Source organism: Panthera tigris, chromosome B1 (genome assembly GCF_018350195.1).
Source record: "Panthera tigris isolate Pti1 chromosome B1, P.tigris_Pti1_mat1.1, whole genome shotgun sequence".
Lineage (NCBI taxonomy): Eukaryota > Metazoa > Chordata > Mammalia > Carnivora > Felidae > Panthera > Panthera tigris.
The window spans coordinates 196,201,870-196,220,370 of NC_056663.1; the positions used below are offsets into that span (position 1 = coordinate 196,201,870).

General features: G+C 44.8%; 1 long non-coding RNA gene across 2 annotated transcripts; it reads right to left on the minus strand.

Moving 5' to 3' along the window:
- Positions 1–13,687: 13,687 nt before the first annotated feature.
- LOC122238122 lies at positions 13,688–18,274 on the minus strand. Of its 2 annotated transcripts, XR_006217086.1 has the most exons (3): positions 17,896–18,274; positions 15,460–16,644; positions 13,688–13,877 (listed from the first exon to the last, which is right to left on the minus strand). It is a non-coding gene; the product is annotated as an uncharacterized LOC122238122 (long non-coding RNA). The 2 variants fall into 2 exon arrangements; XR_006217085.1 differs by lacking the exon at positions 13,688–13,877 and having other exon boundaries at positions 15,155–16,644.
- Between the last annotated feature and the right edge of the window lie 227 nt (positions 18,275–18,501).

Sequence of the window (18,501 nt, forward strand, 5' to 3'; positions counted from 1 at the left end):
ACGGGGGAACCTCGCCCCCAGCCAGAGCCACACCCGCACCCCCTCAGTGATTGTCGCCTCGGCCCGACACCCTCAGTTTCAGATGCAGATCGATCATTGTCGGCAGATTGGAGGCACGAAGGACAGGCCGTGGACCCGTCCTACCTAGCCAGTCACACAGCCAGACTGAAATCACTCCGGGCACACCGACAATCCTTGTCGTTCCGAGGGCTGCTGGGGGTTTAACAAAAGACCCCATAACCTTGTGCCCCTACCTATCACGCTTCTTCGCTTTTCAGTACAACTCTTCCAAAGGGTTTCCCAGCCCATCTTCCTCTACCTCTCCCTGTCTCCCCCATTCCTCCATCCAAAGGTACCTGGGTGCTATCCCCAGCCCTGCAAATGCTGTCTGCATTTTGGCATCGACCTTGCAGGAGGTCCCCTGGCGGAGGACCCCCTACAGAAGACCTTCCCCCGCACCCTCCTGTTTGGGATGCTCCCTTTCTTAGCGCCCTCGATACCTGTCTCCTGGGGCTCGTCTCTTCTGCCCCCTCCATTGGACTCTAAGCAAAGCGAGGCAGGGGAGACACTGGCTTCATTCTGTATCCAAGCACCGGGCAGTGCCTGTGTCTTTTCCTTGTGGGAGGGAATGAATGAATACTTCCATTCTTCCCGGTGAAAGACTGGGATTCCATTCTCTAAGATGAAAAAAACAAAACACAAAACACGCAACAAACGAGCAAACAAACAAACAAAACCCAGGAGCCGTGGCCTGTGTCGTGCTGTAAATTTCCCTGGATGACATCCAAGCTCTGAACGTTCTTGTTGGAAATCTTCAAATGCTCTGTGGAAAGCCGGCCCTGACTCCGTGACTCTCCTGCGTCCTAAGGGAGTAGGTGTCTTCTGTTCTGGAAGCACCACAATGGAGAGTCACATGAGCATCAGGCTGAGCAGGGTTTCATTTCAGCTCTGTCACAGAGTAGATAGGTGACCTGGAGTGACCGAGCCCTGCCTCCCACATCTGTAAACTGGGGAAAATAACATCCACAAAGTAAATACTGACATAACACCCACCTGCCGTTATTAAGCTAAATTAAATGAGATGGTATACAGCCAATTTTGCTGCAATGTTCATTACACTATGTACCATCATGCAATAAAAAACCCAGGGCTCAAGGGAAAAGACGCAATTGTTGGCACGGCACTCCAAAATCTCATCACTGACACATTTTCACCAAACGGATAGGAACTTAATAGAAATGGTAGCACAGCTTTACAAGTAGTAAGTGGATAAAAAATAAAATGCCTCAATAAATATGGCCCTTGCCCTTGAAAAAGACTCAGCGTTTGGAGCTCGTGAGTGATTGGAAAGTGGATAAAACTGGGTGGACCGCTGGACTGTTTTTATTATTATTGTTTTAAGTTTATTTATTTATTTTGAGATAGAGAGGCCAGGAGGAACAGAGAGAGAGGGCGAGAGAGAGAGGGAATTCCAAGCAGACTCCGCATTCTCAGCGCAGAGCCCGACCTGGGGCTCGAACTCATGAACCGTGAGATCGTGACCTGAGCCAAAACGGAGAATCGGGTGCTGAGTCCAGTGATCACCTGGGCTCCCCAAATTGGGTGGCAGGTTGTAGCACAGGATGTGGACAGGAGGATACGACTCGTGTCCCACGCGAGGGACCTGGGGGCTAGTAGGTGTCACAGATGTTTGACGTGTGCGTTTCACGTATTCCCACGTGGCTCTGTTCCTGCGGATGCAGTTTTCTTTGTTTATCTAGTGTTTCTTGTGGACAAAATTCCACGAAGCCAACACAAAATATGTGTTGTCCTCAAATTGCTCCCTGATACATCAGTTGGGCTGGAAAACATTTGTGTTATAAAAATAAGCCTTGAATCAGAGCCGGCTGTAAGTAAAGTACGCGTAGCGTCCCTGGCCTGCGATAAACATTCAATAAATGCTTTCTGCTTTTCCTTTCTATTTCCACCCCTTTTCCCCATAAACTCTGATCTTCTTGAGGGCAGGCACTATGTTTTGCCCACATTTGTGCCCCCAGGGACTGGCATCCATTAGTCCATCGATAAGTACTGTTAGATGGTAAGGGCAGGATGGGCTGCAGCCTTTGGGGAAAAGGCTGCTGTGTTTGACAGAGGCTCGATCGCAAGGCGTGACTCAGTGGCCCTAATGCCTGAGGGCCTGCGGGTTAGTGCAGCCCCAGACCCGGCTGGCCCAGTGCCGGATCCTGCGCACTGACCTCCCCGGGAGCCTCCCCGGCAGGTGGACAGGCAGGTATCTGTCACAGCGGGAAGTGGAGTGCTCCAGAAGTAAGAACGAGCCATTCTACAGCTCCTGAAGGAGTCTCAGGGAGGTGACACTGTCTCGAGTTTGGTAAGTGACAGAGTCGGGAGCACGAGGGTGTGGAGAGCTGGCCGTGTTCTCCTGCGGAGCAAGGCGGGGATGGAACGGGCCGCCTGTCCTGCAGGGCAGGGGTGGGTGGATGAGGGACGGATGATGGATACCAAGTGCTGTCTGCTCTTGGCGGAGGGCACTCACTGCATCGGCACCGGACATCGTTCTGCTCTGGCCCTAATAGAAGCATAACTATGGCCTTTCTCTGCCATGAGCAATTTCCTCGGCTCTGCTGACACAATGGGAAATATCCTCGGCGAGAGAATTAACTATTGGTGTCACAGGACTATTAGAGAAACAAACGGCTCGGCGCACTTCCTCTTCCTGCTGCAACCCCATCTCTCAGGCTGGCACGGAGCCCTTGCACAGGGGCCCGCTGTCCCGGCTTCCGAAGCGGAGATTGTTTTGAGGTGTCTGGAACTTGGTTTCGTAAGGTGATTCATTCATTCACTGTTTTGACACGTTCATTCACGGTCTGCATCCGCGTAAGGTTTTACCTGCGATTCACATGCGTGAGCTCCAGTCCGGGCTCTGCCTCTGAGCAGCTGTAAACTTGGGCAAACTCTCTCCGAGCGCCAGGTTCCTCTGGACCCATGTCCTCACCTGTAACATGGGGATCATCATCATCAGTATAAGCATCATCACGGAAATACCTCCTGCACTGGGTTGTTTGGAGAATTAGCTATGTTCACATCTCAAGTCTAGAAAACACTGTGCATACAGTAGGCAGGCGCTCAGGAACGTGACTTTCTTTTTTTATGTTGACTTACGTATTTTGAGAGGGAGCGAGAGCAGGGCAGGGGCAGGGGGAGACAGAAAGAGAATCCCAAGCAGGTTCCGCTGTCACCAAGGTGCCCGACGCAAGGCTCCATCCCAGGAATCTCAAGATCATGACCTGAGTTGAGATCAAGAGTCAGACGCTTAACCACCTGAGCCACCCGGCCGCCCCAGGAATGTGATTTTCTTTTCTTTCCAAGAGGGCCCCAGGGCCTGTGCTCAGCAGTGTGGGGAACACGGACAAGTGCCAAGGAGAGCCCTGTCTTCACGGAGTTCACAGTCTGGCCCACAGGGACCCATGGGCCTGTCTCCCAGCCTGCAGAATTATGCCCCAAATCCAATCCTGGAGAGACACCGGCCTCCCTTTCTCTTGAAAAACAACAACAGCAACAACCACAACAACAACCCACAGTGACCGACAAGTTTTGTGGTGAGGAGATGAGACCCCAAGTGCGAGGAAGTGTCCAAAGCTGTGCAACGGCCCTCAGTGAGCAGGCAACAAACCCAGCGTCTCAATAACACGTGCAGAGTGCTTTCAGGACATTTCGGAACAGGAGTCCGAGCTGCTCCCCAAGTAGATCCCTGTGCATCGGTCACGCACACGGGAAGGAAAGAACCATAGAAACTGATGCACTTCGGGAAGATCACCCAAAATTAGCCAGCCATCTCTAAACGAAGTGTGACGTACGCTTCCTTGTTGGGGGGCGGCGTGCAGGGGGGTCATGGCAGCGACACATTCAACACTACGTGCGTGCATTAACTGTTGTTCCTGCTTTGGCTCCAAATGCCCATATTTGGCCACGTCTAACATCTAAAGGCCCGTTGAAGCAGAAATCAGAGAGCTTCTGAGGGTAGGAGTAAAAAACTCACCTGGAAAAAATTGTTGAGTTGTTACTCTTGCCTGACCCTCAAATGCTTGTAGGGGCACAAAAAGAAGTCTCCGATGTGGTTTCTGGGAAAGATGGTGGTAAGGATTCGATGTTCCAGGTGTGGGCTCATGCCATGCATCAAAAGATCCCTTGCAAACGTTAAATCTTACATGTCGAAGGCATCGCTGTCACTCCAAGTCATAGCGTGAGCTAAAATCGTTTTCCATTTGGGTACAAGAATGGCTTCCTAACCGGTCCTAATTGGTCTCTTTACCTTCATCTTACGTCCCCCCTGCCTTCAACCCCATTGCCATCATCCACCACCTATGCAGCTGAAGTATCTCATCAGATCACATACTCCTCTGCTGGCCTGGCCACAAAGCCCTCCCTAATCGGGGTCCCCCTTCCTCTCTGACTTCAGCTTGGACCTCCGCCTTCCTTGCTCACTGGCTGTCCTCCTGTGCCTCAAACATCCCAACCTTAGGCATTCTTCTCATCATTTAGATTTTAGCTTCAAAGTCCCTTCCGCTCAAAGGCCTATTTTCTAAAAACAAATGCCCACATGGGTCATCTTTTGGTCACGTGCCTTGTTTTGTTTTTTGTTTTTTTTTTTATTGTCGTCCTGGCAACTGTTTCTATCTGAACTTACTCTGTTTATTTGTTTGCTAATTTATATATTGCCTGTGAATACCCTACCACAAAGCAGACTCTGTGAGAACCAGGGCCTCATCTGTCTTGTTTATACCATGTCCCCAGTGCCTGGAACGTGGAGGGCGTGCAATTAACTTTTATTGAATGAATGAGGGAATGAGTGAATGGGTAAAATAACTTGGTAGAGCCACAAGGCTTTGGAATGGTCTGGGGAAATCTGCGAAGCCTTTACAAAGAACAGAAGCCAGAGCGTCAGTGGAGACATGAATGGTTAACTAAGATGCGTCCCCGCAACTGAGTCATTTACCATTTGCTTCCCCACGGGGTTTGCCACAGCTGCTGCCGGAGGTAGGTAAGTCATGCACAACATCGGTATGTCCACTCCAGATCAGATCCTTAAAATCCCAAGATGATCAGCCTAAGTCAACAACATGAGGCTGAGAGAAAAGTGCTGGGAGGGGGAAATGCAGCCATTCTTCATAATGAGTTGGCTCCCAGGGGTTCACCGTAGGCTTCCATACCCAGGTCGGTCTCTGCAGCAGCTTCAGGAGGTGGTAACTCCCCCCGGAAGTCAGGGGGACATCGCACAGAGGCAAACACAGGGGGTCTGGAGCTGAAGCAGGGTGCTTAGGTCACATTCCAGCTACTTGGGCTATGACTTTGGGAATGTCATTAAACGACTTTGTCCCTGGGCCGCCTCTTATGTAAATGAAAAGGTACATAATCTCCTCAAATGAAGGCGGAGATTAAGTGAATCAACTCACGTAAGGTGATTAGCGAGGTGGCTCGCACACAGGAAGTGCACAGTTCAAATTTACTACATTATTATTATGATTTTTGTACTAAACCAAGACTCAGAGAATGACGAGACTTCCTGAAGGTCGTGTAGTGAGCAAATGGCAGAACCAGGAGTCAAACTCAGATCTGGAACACTGTAAACCTGAGACACCTGCCTGCCCTCCTCCTAGGGACTCAGTCACTAACAGTCAATTCCATATAATTTATATACTTGGACCATTCTTTGATATTCATTTTCCTCAGAGGAGCAGTAGGCATCTAGAAAGCAGATTACCTGTGTGTAAAGCAGGATGTTTGGTGCTCAGACACATCTTGCCGATTCATGAACTTTGACGTAAAGCATCCATTTACGGAAACCATCCATTCTTATCGCCTGATGATTCCAAAGGTGAATTTCCCTCTAAGCCAGCATCGTTGGTGTCCCTGTGGCGTATGTTGCCTGATTTTAGTCTTTCTGGTTTTCTGTTTCAATACGAAAGAGCTCAGTCAATCGGTAAAGTCCCCAGTGTGGTCTCTGCCATGAGCTAAAAGCATCACTACCATTTGATTGTCTAGAAAAGTAGCTTGGAGAGCAACACAGATCAGCCCCTGCCTTGAGAGTGCTTATCCTAATGAACTTCATCTGAACACGTGATTGTGCACCCAACAGTAAAAGGCACTTAGGTTACAGGGATGACTCCACCCTCCAAACCTAGAGTCCCATGAGGAAATCAGTTATCTGTGAAATAATCGCAAGATGGCCGGATAAATCCCACAATAAAGGGAAGAGTAGGAAGGACCCACAGTTAGTGATGCTAAGAGCAGGCCCCCGGCCAGGCTAGGGGAAGAGGGAATTGGCCAGGTAGGGTCTCGGGGGTGGGCTTTCTGAAGAAGCTAATACCCGAATTGAATTTTGTACCATTCGTAGAATGACACCATCTAATGAGGGTGGAGAGACTCTTCTGTAGCTAGAGGTGGGCAGTATTTTGAACAAAAACAGGGAGGCCTGATACATGAGAAATGAGGCAGCATGGGACATAACCAGCTTTGAATGGCTGGGCTGTGAAGGGTCAGGATGAATCTCTGAGCACTCTTCAGGTCCTGTTAGGGGTCTCGGACACTTCCCTGCAGGTAGAGCAGGAGTCCCTGAACAACAGTAAGGCAAGGCAGAGCCACAGCAACAGTGGCATTTATTCATACTTTCTTATGAGCCAACACACAAATTTATGACCTTAGAGTTCTGGAGGTCAGAAGTCTCAAATGGACTGACAGAGCTGGTTCTTTCTGGAGGCTCTAGGTGAGAGGCCACTTCCCGGTCTTTCCTGCTTGTAGGGGCTGCCTGCCCTCCTTGTCTCAAGACCATACATCACCCCAGCCTCTGCTTCCAAGGTCACTTCTATTTATTTTTAACTTTTTATTCATTTTGAGAGAGAGTGAGAGAGTGATGGGAGGGCAGAGAGAGAGAGAGAGAGAGAATTCTGAGCAGACTCCGTGCTGTCACTGCAGATCCCGCCATGGGACTTGAACACACCAACCTTGAGATCATGACCTGAGCTGACATCCAGTCTTGGATCCTTAACCGGTTCAGCCACCCAGGCGCACCCACTCCTCGTTTTCTAACTCAGACCCTTCTGCCCTTGTCTTACAAGAACACTAGTGATGTCTTGGGCCCACCTGGATAATCCAAAAAATATTCCCATCTCAAGATCTTTAAAGATCTGTGTTGTTTTAAGCCACTAAGTTTGTGATAATTTGTTACAGCGGCAATAGGAAGCTAATACATGGAACCAGATCTTAAAAAATTATCTTTATTTTACTGACGAAGAAACTAACTCTCAGAGGGGATAATTTGTCCAAGGGCACCCTGCTCACAAAAGGTAGAACTGGTGTAACAATTAAACAGGGCAAATCCATTCTCCAAGGACAGCTTATTCTGTGCGAACCCACAGTTCTCTCGACTGAATTGAATGGAGATCCTTTCTTGTCAGTTTCTTCCTCTCGCTGTTCTTTATGAAGCACCCTTTATGCAGTCCTTATGCCCACCAATGTGCCATTCTTCACAGAATAAATGAGAACGGAGAGATCTTTTACTCCTGCCAAAAAACCTAAAAGCGAGGAGGAAAAACACGGGTTATTAACATCTCAATGAGATTAGAGAATCTGAGTTTAAAAATTAGATTGGGTGATAAAAAGCACATTCTTCATAAATATTTAACCTCCGTCAGCATGACGGTAATTAGAGAGCTGAGGGGAGCTCACTGCTGGTGACAGGCTGCCCCTATCTCTGAAAGGGAAGGTCTCTGTGGCAGCTTTATCATTCCTCTTTAAGAAATAAATTATTGGAGTCCACAAAAATGAAATACTGCACCGGCACCAACATTTTATTTGAAATGTCCCCCAAATGAGGCTTCTTCAATTGTTGAACTCCAGCAAATCTGCCTCCTATTTTAAGGCTATAACGGACCTGAAAGCTATATGTAGTCATCTCAAACAGTTCTCCCATTTCATTCTTCTATATTCTTTTGGTATGCCTCTTGCAGTGGATTGATTTCAGTAATAGCCCCAACTTGTTCAAGCCCCCCTCAATGCACACCCCACGGTAGTGCCCTGTGACACTGACTCTGACTCCGGGCTTGGCCATCGGCTTGCTTTGGTCAAAAAGTGGTAGCGAACAGGAGGCAAGACTTGAAAAGTCCTTGCCCAATAACGCTTACCCTCTTATCCTGCTCTTCCAATCCTGAATGGGACAAGCTTCGACATGCCTGTTAGACGATACAAGCCATGTGGTCCAGTTGCCTTGTCACCCCACATGGGAACCAGCCAACTGGCACACGTGAAATTTGGACACCTTACACTATCCAGCCCCAGAAAACCACCAGCTGTCTGCTGACCACTGACAGATGAGCGAAACCAGCTCGGCCTTGGACAGTCGTGTGGCTGAGCCCAGCCTAAAGTGCCAATCTGCAGAACCAGAAGTTAAAACAAAACATTGTTTTAAGTCACTAACTTTTAGATTGGCTTGTTATGCAGAAAGCTGAAACTAATATACTCATCTGCATTCAAGTATACTCTTGGCGTCTTCGCTGTTAAAATATGCACAATACAATAATACCAGGAAAAAGAAATATATCATAACCCATTCATTCTTGCAAGGCAGCTACTTTGCAAAAACTAATGTGCATCATTGAAGGGAACAACACCTTCGGCGGTCACTAGCTTTCTCTATCGTCCTCCCTACCTACTCTCAGCCCAGATCCACTTTTTTTTTCGTGCTTATTTCTTTTTGAGAGGGAGGGGCAGGGTGAGGCGCAGACAGAGAGGGAGACACAGAATCCGAAGCAGGCTCCAGGCTCCGAGTGGTCAGCGCAGAGCCTGATGGAGGGCTTGAACTCCCGAACCACGAGATCATGGCCTGAGTTTAAGTCCGATGCTTAACTGACGGAGCGACCCAGGCACCCCAAGCCCAGCTCCACTTTTCTAGCGATTTCTCACAAAGGTTGCCAACTGATGCTGTTCTACTTTTCTAATCCCCACTCTGGATTCTCTTCAGTATGAATTCCACCCGAGCTGCTTCACTGAAACTGTTTTTACGAGGTATTTGTCAGGACTCTACCATTTAATGACAAGCAACAGAAACCCAAATTGAACAAATGCACAAGGCCAAAAGGAAAGTTGTAACAAGGATCCGCGGTACCTCACTGAACCCAACGATGGAATCCAACAAACACCTCGGCCACCAATGGAGCCACCCCTTGTTATCTGTGTATGTCACCTTTGGGTCTCTTCGCATGTTTGGTTCTCTCTTCTCTGTTGCTGCAAACAGGCGGTCTCTATTTCTGAGTCTGTAAGACAGAAGAAATGGTGGCAGCTAATAGTGTTTGGGTTGCATCACTTCAGGTCAAGACAATAGCCAGGCCCATCATCCCTCGGATGGATTCCACATTCCCTGAGGACCTTTTCAATTGATCCAACTTGAGTGAGGCACCAATTTCTTCACTAACCAATAGTGGCCAAGGTTCGGTGCCATACTGTGTAATCACACAGACTCTCTCATGGTGACCTTGTAGATGGGATGCGTGGAGGGAAGGACAGATCTCAGGAAAGATCCAGAAATGTGGTGGATATGAGACAGACAAAGCTCGGAGCATCCACTATGATTCACCTCTTGGTTTCCGATCACATAGTCTTTCATATGCACAATTTCAAAACTTTCCCACTCTAAATGAATAAAAACCTTCCCACCATGAGTTTTGATAACAACTCTCGGAGTTGCAGCTTTATTATTTTTTATAGACTTGTATAATTAATGTTTGTCTGCCCTGCTCATTTATATATGCATGAAGGCAGGGACCAACTTGTTGCTTAGCTCAGAGTCTGGCCCATGTTAGGAGCCCAAAACAATGTTTGCAAATGACTGAAGGAACACCAAGTAATTTTTAGGTTTGGCATCTAGAAATAATGATGTGGATAACTGAATTTTGGGTCCACTGTATATCTCTGTGTGTGTATGTGTGTGTGTGTGTGTGTGTGTGTGTGTGTGGTGAACAAAATGAGACAACACCTAAATTCATACAGCTAATATATGGTAAAACCTGAGCTTTGATACTTATATTTTTTATTTCAGAATACTTTTTAACTATTTTGTTCTATAGATTTTTCCAAACATACTGATATACAATGGTGAAGGAGACGCAGGAAAAACAAGGAGGAAAGTTGATGTAGCTTATGCTGAACATTGATCCAGAGCATAAACCACATTCTGTTGGACAATTACAGTGAGATCAATGACAGGATGAATGGAGCCCATGGAGATGAACTTCATGAATCACTTCTTTTGATCAAGGAATGAGACTCAAGGTCAACTATATGGCTGCACCCAATTCTGTTCACTGGGAGATTTCTTTTGTACATAAACTTTCAGGGTTTGATGCTGGAAGTCTGTATTATCTACTGTAGAATATTGGCCCTGCTTTGACCCACATTCTGCCTGATTAGGAAAGAAGATTTCAAAACTTTGGTCCCCAAAATGAGGGACACTGTGGAAGTTTTTCTGGAGAGAAATGCTGGTTCTGATAGCCTTAAGTTATCTGACTCCTCCCAGATATCACTAATCTACATCTCTATTATCATACACAATTGCCTGGGGTCTCTAATTAGGAGTAGAAAGTCCTTTCCTTAGTAAAGATATTTTCCTGTCCTAATATTCTTTTTTTTTTTGCTTTAATTTACAATATCTTAAATTGGATAATACTCCTCTTATTGTATCTTCCAGAAGGCCATACATAACTGCACACACATATTTATGATGACCTGATGAAATACTTCTAAGCTTTAGCTTCAATACATACATCCAAGACCCCAGATGAACAGACAATAGTTTTTAATATTAGTTCCGTACAACACAACAGTCATGGCAAGTTTCCTGGTCTGGGAGAAATACTTTGTCATTCCTCCCACTATCCATGACCCTACCAGTTCTGAGCACCTGCTGCTTCTAAGACTACTTGTGGTAAATGCATAGTATAGTGGCTTAGAGCATGAAATGTGGATCCAGAGTACCTCTGTTAAGACGTAGCTCTGCTACTCACTGGCTTCATGACATTAGGCAAGTTATTTGACCTTTATGTGCCTCCGTTTCCCTGCCTACGATATGGGTTTAATAATAGGGCCAGTGTAAGCATTCAAGATTAAATATTTTGTAACTTTTTCATAATATATGTTAGCTACCGTAGCATAAATTCATTTATTTGTCAAAATATTCATCTTATAAACAAAATAAATCAACCTTGAATTAGCTGAGGCATAAAGAAGGATTTATTGTAATGATACAGGTTTATGAAAACTAAGATTAGAATGAATCTAGAACAATGGAGAAGTTGGACACACAAACTCATATACCAGTATGCATTTTTCTTGCTGTAGACAAGCTTTCTCTTTTTCATGGTTTGAATGAAGCAAAATGGCCACAGTCAACTTTCTTGATGTATTTCCACTCAACGCAAGATAGCAGACGAACTTGGCTTGAATATTGATTTCATTCCCAATTGCTAGCTACATATTCTTATGGGTATGGTTTGGGCCAGGTGCTTACCCTTGACTCAAGCAACTGTGGCTGGGAGTCAAGATGAAGTTATACCAGTGGACGTTTCCCAGAGTAACAGTATAGACTGAAGGGGGAGGGAAGGCGCTTTTTCACAAAAGAGCAGAGGTGTAGAGCACGGTGACCAATAAAGAAGAAAAGAACAATAGTTTTCTACCCCAGACTCAGATAATCACTTTGTGGTGGAATCTAAAAAATAGTTTTCAGTCTTCTTTTTACTTGATTTCTCAATGGTGAGGCAATTAATCAAATTCTCCTGAAATACTGTGTTTATTTGAAGGCTGTATTTCTTTCTTTCTTATTTTTTAACTCTTTCAATGTCATTTCTATGCCTATATTCTATGCATCTTCCTCCACCATTCCATATTTGAATGTTGATATTTTTCAAGATTTTCTCCTTATAAGTACCTTTGTCTTTGTGTATTTTCTTCCAGGCGATCTCATTCACCACCAGTTTCAAAGGGCTTCTGTATGCTGATAACTCCAGATTTCTATCAAGAGTTCCAGACTGTCCACTCAATTTCTGCACTGCAAGTTTCTCAGCATGTCAGATCAAACAAATCCAAGCAGAACTCCAGGCTTCCCTTTTGAACTTGCTCCTGATCCATTACTCTACCACGTGACATTCTATGTACATTCTCTCCAGAAACAGGCATAACAGAGCATAACCGACTGCACTGGGGCATCTATTTTATTGAAAGCCCCATTTATAGCAATTCTAGAAAGATCAAGGAAATTCCTGAATTCAGAGATAGAGTTTAATGGAAAAGATTCCATCAAATGTCAAAGAGGTAGTTCTTTTAAGGTCATTAACGTGCCTTTGTTTCTCCAAAGCTGAGATGTTGCCTGATAGCATAAGTAAATATAGGAGATGTGAAGTCTAGTCATTTATATATTGTCTGTAACTTTTCATGGGAATCCTTTGAGAAATGAGTTCTCATGGGAATCCTTACGTAAATGAAGATTGATCTATGACATTCAGGGATGCTAGGAGACATAAATGACACAGTTAAGAAAGTGGTAGAACTGGGATTTGAAGCCATCTAGCTCCAAGGGAGATGTGCAAAAATAAATGAATAAATAAATAAATAAATGATAAAAATGAGGAAGTTGGGAGTTTCAGAGTCAGGATATTCACAGGAATGTCTAAGTCATAATCAGAAAATTTCTCCAGCCCCTGCACCGAGGAAAGGGTGTGGTCCTTAGTAGTAACGATGTACTTGTGTACTGACTACATAGGGAGCCACTACATCGTTAAAGTCCCTGAAATTCATCATGGCAGCCCAAGGGTGCCAATGAGGCTGGAAAAGGAGGGTCCTGCAGACAGCTTTCAGACAGGCACTTGAGGTGGAAAAGAGGCAAATTACCACTCTTCTAGGGAACATCTCTTTCTGTGACTGAATTTTTAATTTACAGAGAGTATAAAGGAAAATATTTTTGTATAGGAAACCCCAGCACGTTTTCTAAAGATGTGTACTTTTCTTATAGAAAAAGGGATATGTGACTTAGTGGGGCAAAAATGAATTTTTATTAGGGAAAATGTATTTTAGCATTTAAATGACACCATTTGAATCCTGGGATGACACATTTGGAAGGTAGCCTAGAAATAATCCAACTCAATCCCCTCATCTTACATTTGTGGATACAGTCAAGGGACGTGAGGCATGGGACAAGTTTCTGTGCAGGGAGAATTGTCGTACCACCACAGACCCCAGGAATTAACATGCAGACTTTCCCTTCTATCAGCTTGTTAGAGCAAGTGATATCATTAATCTCCTCTAACAAAGGAATCCATCTTAAAAGTAATCACATGTCCCTTAATTTTGATTATTTTCCCATGATACTAAATAATGAATAATTAATTCACGTTCACAAATACACATTAGAAAATGTAAAAATATAAGGTGATATTGAAGATGATGATGGTGGGATGGTGATAATAATGGTAAATAATAGTAATACCTCTGCAGTTCCTTTTTTGTTTGGTAGGTAGTTCATGATTCCGAAATTCCCGCGTTACGTGTGTTAAGTTATGAAAATGATATTTTTGAGAAAACCCTTAAAAAATAAAGACTCACTCCCAGTGCTGTCACACATAGATAGTCATTATTATTATTTGCGTGCAGATTGTTTCTGTTTGTTTCTTCTAGAGATGTAAGGTCAAAAGCAGAGGTTAAGAACGCTGGCTTTCCCTTGGGGGAGACAAATTTCAAATCTCAGCCTCATGCCTGGAAGCTGTTGACTTTGGATGCGTATTCCGACGCCTCAGTCGTGGTTTCCTCCGCTGTGAGGCCAAGGTACTAACTAGCAGGTTCTGAGGATTTAATTGTGAAGCATCCGTCCATTCCAGGGACAAAGCACATAGAGCTCTTAGCTATTGTTATTTTAATATATGTTTACAATCTACTCTTGAAAAATATAGCATATATTGATATCCATAATGTATCTTAATATATACATGTCTAACCTCTCGAGGAAATTGCACATTCTACTTTATTTAAGGTGCCATTTATGTTAAGAAGTTTTCATGATTTAACATTCACATTTAAATGTCATTTTTACAGCTAAAATAAAAAGATACGAGTAATCAACCCTCTTTGTTGACATTTAAGGTCTTTCAAAAGTTTGCAACTATGAATAATGTTGTGATGAATGGGTTTATATATACTGCCTTTGTAAGGATACATTTCAGAAGTGGAACTATCATGTCAAATATGATGGATATTTATAAAGCTTAGGAGGCACATTGTTGGATCGCTGTCCCAAGGGGTTACAACAATTTACACAAAAATTAGCAATGCCTGACAATTTTCTTGTCTTTTAGTACACTTGAAAGAATTCCATACCAATATTAAAAAACAACAACAACAACAAAAACGACTTGGAGAATTTGATATTGAAGCAAAGAGATTTCATTGTGATGATTTCAATTTCATATGACTTTGACGACTGGTGTGTTTGAACATCTTTGCATTGCTTTTTAAACCAACGCATTTCTGCCATGGAGGAGATACTATTTTTTTTATTTATCTATAGACATCCAAGCATGTTTCTTATTGATGTGTTTGAGCTATCTGTTCAATGTTAATAACAACCTCCTCCATGTTTGCTACACATATGATTTCCCAGTAATAGATTTACATCACCTCTTTCCATACCCTGAGTTTCTTTGTTTATTACTTTGTTTTAATTTATATTTGCTCTGATCTGAACATTCCGATGAGTTTATGCGCTAAATGCAAAAATGTTAACATTTAGGAATTATATTTCTGGTATGCACGTTTTGTTCCTTTCATCTGTTTGTTTAGGCCTAGGTCAAAATCACACCCTTTTTCTCGTTGTACCTTTATCGCATTTTAATATCTGATAAGATTAGTTCTCCCACGATGGACTTCTGTTTGGAAACAATTCTCTGCTATTTTTACATTGTTTTTCTTTTTAACAAGATAAATTTGGATTAATCTCTCCTAGTTCAGGGGACAGTCTGTTGTGATTTTCATAGAAATTACCTTCTACTTTAAAACAATTTGAAAATAAATAAGAGTTTAGAGTCTTTAGTCTTCTCATCCAGAAATATGCTCTATAGGCCGATGACTCAAGTATTATTTTATACTTTCCAATAGTATTTTGTACTTTGACACAAATAGCCTTACATATTTCTTACTGAAATTACCTCTGAGGATTTCATTCCTCTGGCTATAGTTAATGGGATGTTTTTTGATTATGTATTTTTAAATCTAGTTTCTGTTGCCTATATGTCTGCGGTACTGTCCTTGACCCCCACAGTTCTTTGGGTGACTCCTTCAGGTAAAAAGTGCCCGCATTAGTTATCTTTGGCTGCACAGCAAATTTCCCCTAAACCGAACGGCTTTAGATGACAACATGTATTATCTCACGTTCTCTGTGGGCCAGGCATCTGCACATAGCGTAGCTGGGTCTTCTGGCTCAGGATCCCTCAGAGGCTGTAATCAAGACAGGATGACCTGTGTCCTCTTAAGGCGTGGCAGCAAGATTAAACTCTTGGAAGCTCAGTCACTTGGCTTTTGGCAAGATTGAGTTCTTTGTGGGTAGTCGGGCTGCAGGCCTAGTTACCTGTCAGCTGTTGACTACTGGCCCTCCTCAGTTTTGCGGCAATCTGGATGTCCATGGACAGCTTGCTTCCTAAGAGTGAGAAGAGCCAGGGAGACAGACGAGGAGGGGCTTGGGGAGGGAGGGGAAGGCAGCACAATGAAAGTCACAATTTTCCTAACCTCTTCTAGGCGGTGACATCCCATCACTCTTGCGCGTATTCTGTTGGTTAGAAGTCAGTCACTGGGTCAGTTCCCGCCCATGCTAAAGGGGAGGGAGGTACACCTGCAGTGAAAACCAGGAGGGTGGGGACCCCTGAGGGTCAATGAAGAAGCTGCCTCCTGCATTGCCTTTTGAATGATTTGACAAAGGCGGAAGCCCAACTATAATTTTCAGTCCAAGGAATCTACTACATTTACTGCTAGGTAACCCAAACAGCAGTTCACTCTCTTAGCAAAACTCATAAAGATTGGGCCTCTCCAGATAGGAAGTCCACAGCTGGCTGTCAAAACCTCTGGGGGTTGTTGCAGAACTTTTAGCCGAGCTGACCACGATGCCCCCCCCCCGGGATCACGCCCAACCCAGAGGATGGCTAGCTCTCAAGTGATCACAGTGGGCCAGGCGCTACTCCACGTTCCTGTTTTCTCAGACATTCTCAAACAGGGAGGAGGGAGTTTAGGGGACACAGCTGAAGAATCCTGTATCAACTTGCAGTGTGTATGAAATGGAGACGGTGTCCCCCAACTCCTCCCCCCGCCTCCAAACCAGAGCTGGATTGCACTTTGTTAGTGAAGAATTAAGTTGCTGTCTCTTTCATTTCTTTTGAAATAGAGAATCGAAAGTTCAAGGGGTCTCTCCGGTGTTCAGAAGTTTGCCATCCAGGACTCTGTAAGCACTACACGGAATGATACTAATCGCTTAAGGGAGTTCTTTGAAACTGAGAGCTTTCTTCCATCTTCAAGGAGACAGAAATGGAGTCGATGATTCTCTCTTGCAACAATAGATACTTTCTCCTGCACCCAGTTGAGAGGAGAAAATGAAAGAAGCGTGAAGTGAGAATTAACCGGGCCCACGCTGGACTGCCCAAGTAGGGTGATAACGAGCTACAGAGCTTTAAACATGTCTCGCCTTATTATCATACTCATGCCGTCATGATACCTATTTCCTGAACCAAATGCAGAATGAGTATTGCTCAGAATACTGAGCAAGTATTGCTATGAATGAATTCATAGCAATTCTTTGCTATGTTATGTTATCAGCCCTAGCAAATGAATATAGAAAGTTTCAGCCAAAGGACCAGAAGTGGGGTAAGCGATGACCAGGCCTTCCGCTAAGAAGGAACAGGCTCAGTTATGGCAGCTCTAAGAGACTAAGACAGGGCCAAACACGTGCCCCTACTTCAGATCAGAGAAGTCCAACATGGTTTTTGCTAGAGGTTTGCTCAGAATTCATTCATCCAACCATCCATCCCACACACATTTGCTGAGAACCTGTTACGTGCTAGGTATTGTTCTTTAGCCTAGAGATTTGGCAACAAACAACCCAATGTCTTCGTTAAGAGATACAAGCAAACAGACGCATACATGGATTCAGTAGTGATATGTGATAGGTTAATGTATGCGATGATACAGGTGATTAGGCAAAGCTTCTCTGAAGAACATAATACGCATAAGACAATAAACATGGCTCTTAGCACGTAGTAGGTGCTCAAAATGGCAAATTCCAGTGTGGCCCTAGAAGCATCATGCTAAGCGGCTAAAGTTCGACATACGAGAAGCACTAGATATCCTATCCATGTTATTTTATATTTTGTGAAACCCCGAAAATCTTAAAAGCAGCCTTAGGGTATCCGCGTCGCTTATACTTTATCAATGGGGAAACTGAGGCCAGGAGAGGGGAAGTGACTGAGCTGAGGTAACAGAATTTGGTTTTAGTCCAAAATACTCCAACCCCCGAGTGAAGTGGGTTCTGTATTGATGCATCAGCGTCTGCCTGGGCGGCTGGAGATATTAAAGCTCTGGCATCTGTGAGATCAGCTTTTCCTAGTTTTGGAACCAAAGAAACCCTGGCCCGGAGTCTACTGACTCCTGGCTGACAACTCTCACATCTCGCCTAGCCCCCACCCCGTGCATGGGGAGGGGCAGCCATAGGGGTGAGTACAGGGGAGAAATAAGCCAGGGACGGGGGAGAGAGGCATGAGGAATCCTTCCAACACAGTCTCGTCCCCTCTCTCCCACGCTGTCCATCCAAGTCAAAGCTCAGACCTGGCCCCGTTGCTCCCCTGCCTGCCTGGTGGCTCCTGTTTGCCATCAGGACAAAGCCAGATTCCTTCTGTGAAGAGGTGACTCATGATCTGGCTCCTGCTCCCTCTCCACTTCTCCTGGCACAGTTTGGGAAGCCAAGCTGGCAGTCATTCCAGAAGTCTACTGTGCTCCTTCATGCCTTTTGTACTTCTTCTACTCCACGACTGCAACATCCCCTTTTGCTCTTGATTCCCCTAAAAAATGACTGTTCGTGCTTTGCCCCTTGGCTGTGACATTGCCACCTTTGGCCAGGGCCTGCTAGGAGCTTAGCCCTGTGCTGAGTCCTTCTCTTTCCCTCACAGCCCTATCACAGTGCCTGACACCTTGCTCCCCAACACCACCTTTGGTCTCTTTCCTGGTTTGTCTCTCCCACTAGACCATTATGAGGTCACATAGGCAGAGACTGTGTTCGGTTCACTATGGACCTCAAGGGCCCTATAGCTTGTGCTTGGCATAGAGTGAGGCATCGAAGAAATATTTGTTGAATCAACCACGGGATGGATGATTGGATGGTAACCACGGCCACGAGGTCTGATCACTAAGTTAAGATTTGGAGGAGTCAGGGCA